Source organism: Acinonyx jubatus, chromosome A3 (genome assembly GCF_027475565.1).
Source record: "Acinonyx jubatus isolate Ajub_Pintada_27869175 chromosome A3, VMU_Ajub_asm_v1.0, whole genome shotgun sequence".
NCBI classification, from domain to species: Eukaryota; Metazoa; Chordata; class Mammalia; order Carnivora; family Felidae; genus Acinonyx; species Acinonyx jubatus.
Window position 1 is genome coordinate 100233986 of NC_069388.1, and position 3742 is coordinate 100237727.

The 3742-nt window shown below is 49.0% G+C and overlaps 1 pseudogene; it reads left to right on the plus strand.

Moving 5' to 3' along the window:
- Positions 1-960: 960 nt before the first annotated feature.
- Positions 961-1066, plus strand: LOC113592552 (uncharacterized; annotated as a pseudogene).
- The last annotated feature ends 2676 nt before the right edge of the window (positions 1067-3742 follow it).

Genomic DNA, 3742 nt, shown 5'->3' on the forward strand with positions numbered 1-3742 from the left:
GAACGGCTCCGCGGCATGCGGAGTCCCCGGGGGCCCTGGCGGGGACTAGGCGCTGGGCTCAGCCGGCTGTCCCGGGACAAGGCGCGACGACGCTCCGTTAACCTCCTGGCTCGTTCTGATACCGAGGCTGCATAAAGGGAGGGATCCCATGCAAATGAAGGCCCGTGTCGCGGAAGGCTAAAGACTTTTAATTAAAGGAAGGCACCTGGAGACCCAGCCGGTGGGAGGAGGTAACTAGAGCAAGTCGGCCACCGCTGGGCGGGTTGGGAGAGAGCCAGCCCGGCCCACGCGGGGCTCATCCTCATCGCACCCCCCCCCCCCTCCGCTTCTCCCCATGCAGAGGAGGGCACCTGGAGGAGGCAAGGGGCCTTTCTGTCCTTTGGAACAGCTCTGACATTGCACCGCTGGCCCAGCGCCCTGGGACCCAACTCTCAGACCCCAGAATGGAAATATTCTGGAAGAAATAAATGACACCGAGTGATCAGGCAAGTGAGAAATAGAGTTGTACTCCCAGAACTGCCAGAGTCAAGACCTCTCTGCTGCGCAGCTGGAAATTCCAGGTAGCACCAAGACCAAGGATCACATCTGGGGAAGGTTTTCGGATCCAACTCTATTTTATCATCATCATCCCTAAAAACTTCAGAGCATTTAGCAAGCCCTGTGCCATGTGCTTTGCGTATCTCATCTCATTTAATCATCAACAACACTCAAAATGTGGGCGTTCTAATTACCCCCATCTCACAGGGGGGGCAACTGAGGTCGAAAGAGGCTAAGTCACATCTTAAGGTCCTCCAGTAAGTGGCAGACCAAAGCCTCCAAGACTTTCCAGCTCCAAAATTGAAGGTCTCAGGGCCCTTTTCTTTAGGAATAAGAGCACCCAGAACAGTGGGAATGGCAGCAGACAGCACCTTGGACAGCATCCACCACGTAGTTGATGCTTACTAAGTAGGTGCTCAATAATTGTAATGCTCCTCCCAGGCTAATCATTCACTATATTAAGACCAGGGACATGTCCCCAGACCTAGTCCTTTGTCTAGGTCTGGTCTGATAAGTGCTGGTGATCAACCAACTCTGACTCATCTTATGAGGGGGCATGTCTGATCCTAGGTTATCTGATCAAACCTAAGAAATCACAACACAGCGAGTGTAGTAACTTCAGGATAACCGTTGCCAATTTGCTAATTACCACTTGCCATTAAATGAATTTGAAAACTAAAAGTAAAAGAATTTATATGGAAAGGCAAGGAAAAGAAAACTTGAATTGTCAAAATAAATTGTGGATAAAGAAAAAAGTTGTAGGATTCACAGCACTCAATTTTAAGAATTACTTGTAAAGCTACTGTAATGAAGATAACCTATAGTATTGGCAGATGGAGAGACACATAGATTAATGGGTCATAGGAGTCCAGAAATTCAGTCATACAAATATGTCCAGTGGATTTTTGACAAAAGTGCAAAAGTAGTTCAATGGGGGAATAAAGTCCATTCAACAAATGATGTGGGAGAATGGACACACATATGCCAAAAAAAATTAACCTCTAATAATTGTAATGCTCCTCTTCCCTTGCCCAGACCTTCCTTCATATGTCGGGGGGTGGGGGGACAGGGAGGGTGGATGTTGCCCTGGAGGATGACTATGGAGAGATAAAATATAGAACACAAAAATCATCTACTAGCCCCCAAGAGCCAGGTTTATGGACAAGGGCATCTCAGGTACCTAGGTCCCAGCCTCTAGACCAATCTCTTTCCTGCAAGGTAACATGGAGAAGGGCGAGTGCTGTTTACTGCCTCTCCCTCTCTCTTGTGGAAAGGTGTGCTGAGAACTGGGATCTCTGAACCCATGAGTAACTAGGACCCAAGGTGGTCCTGGTTGACCGCAAGCTCCCTGACTCAGATTCACCTCTTATAACTTCTCAGTCTTCTGGCTCAGATCAAGTGCAGATTCACTTCTGTTTTACTCACTACACACCAGGTGCTCAAGAATCTTGCAGTGTAAGAAGCAAATTCCTTATTCTCCTGTCTGTTAAAATCAAGGTTGCTGTGTCCACCCAGCTGAAGGCTACTGCATCATGCCAGCTTCCTTAGGGTCACCTATGATGAAAAAAGTAAACAACCCACGCAGGGTGGGACTCTCTTAAAGTCACTGAATGGTCTGTGGAGTGAAACCTACCAGTAAGCTTTGCCTGAGCATCTACAGAGTGCAAAGCCTCCTCTGACCCCTCACTCCTCCAGGGACAGTAACAAATGCATTCTTGTTGTGCAGGTCAATATTTTACAGACCTCATTTCATTTAAGATCATCTGCAATCATATATGACAAGCATCATCATCCCCATTTTATAAATGAGGAAACTAAGTCTCAGAGAGGTTAGGTAGTTTGCCCAAGGCCATTCAGCTTAAAAGTGGAAAAGGGGGGATGTACTCTCTGACAGCTTGATCTGGTTCTCCAGAGGCCCACCCCACAATGCTCTTAGTCTGGCAGATTCACCCAGAGTTCAGTAGCCCCAAATCCTTGCCTAGTGGCCTGCTGGTTCTGTGAAGGAAGATCTCCTTTCAAGAGTGGACTTCCTGCGAATCCTTGGACCCAGTCATAACAGAAGGAAAATCTTTGGATTTCTAAAATATCAAAGTTAGTGATCAGCAGTCTTCACCACCCAAAGCAAATGTTGGAAGACAATGGTTAAAGCCAAAGTGCACCAAGAGTCAAAGAGTAACGATCTTGCCAGGGTCTGCCACTCCTCGTGAGGCACAGAGCCAGGCTGGGCTTAGTGCTTCTTTCTCCATTACCCACTTGTTCCTGGCTCTCAGAACAGACCAGGGACAATGGGTCTCCCAGAAGAATCCCTCCTCCCCTTAAGACCTTTGAGACAACACCCTCCCCAGTTTAGGGTCCCTGTAGATCAGGGCCCCAGAAAATCCTGGCATTGATGGAATGGGGTGCGTCTTGGCAAGGGGACCTGCGCGTTTAACACAATGACCTGATTGTGTGGCTTGTTCCAACTCAGCAGCACTCTGGTCACATGTCCTCTGGGCATCAGGTGCTGTGACCTTTGCCCAGAGATTTGGAGCCCTTGGTGGCAGGGCTGAATGCCAAAGAGGAGGAGGCTGATCTAGCTGTCTCCCACTGCCCTTGGGGTCTGGGGGAGGCTGCTCCCTGTACACCTCTCATTGACCCTGGCCAGGGCCTGAACCCGACTTCCACCCGGATTGTACTCAGAGCATCCTCAGCTGCCTGTAACAAAAAACAGCAGGCAGGCGGCATTCCCAGGTAAAAAGTTAAGGGCTACTGAGTTTCTGCTTCTACCGCCAGCTGCCAAGAACCAATGGGGGGCACACACGGCTGAGACTTTGGCCCAGTGTTTGTCTTGTTAACTGCTGTGTGTCCAGCGCCCAGCACCACTTGGTCACAATAAAGTCATTGTGTTATCCTTGCTGCTACCATTCATTCCACCGAACACGCACGCAAGCACCAATGTTTACTGAGCCCCTCCTATGTACCAGGCACTATAACAGACATGGGGGAACAAAAGTGATGAGCCCTCCTTGCCCTCATGCCACTTATCTGTTACAGGGGGCAGGGGAGGGAGAGAACAGGTGACAAACAAATAAATAAGTGATAAATATAATATGTCAGTGGTGGAGAGAAATAAAGCAGAGGAACAGGGATAAAGAGTCAGGGAGAGGGTTGCAATAAGGGGGACTGGAGAGGGATTCACTGAGAAGGTGATTTGGGCCAAGACTTG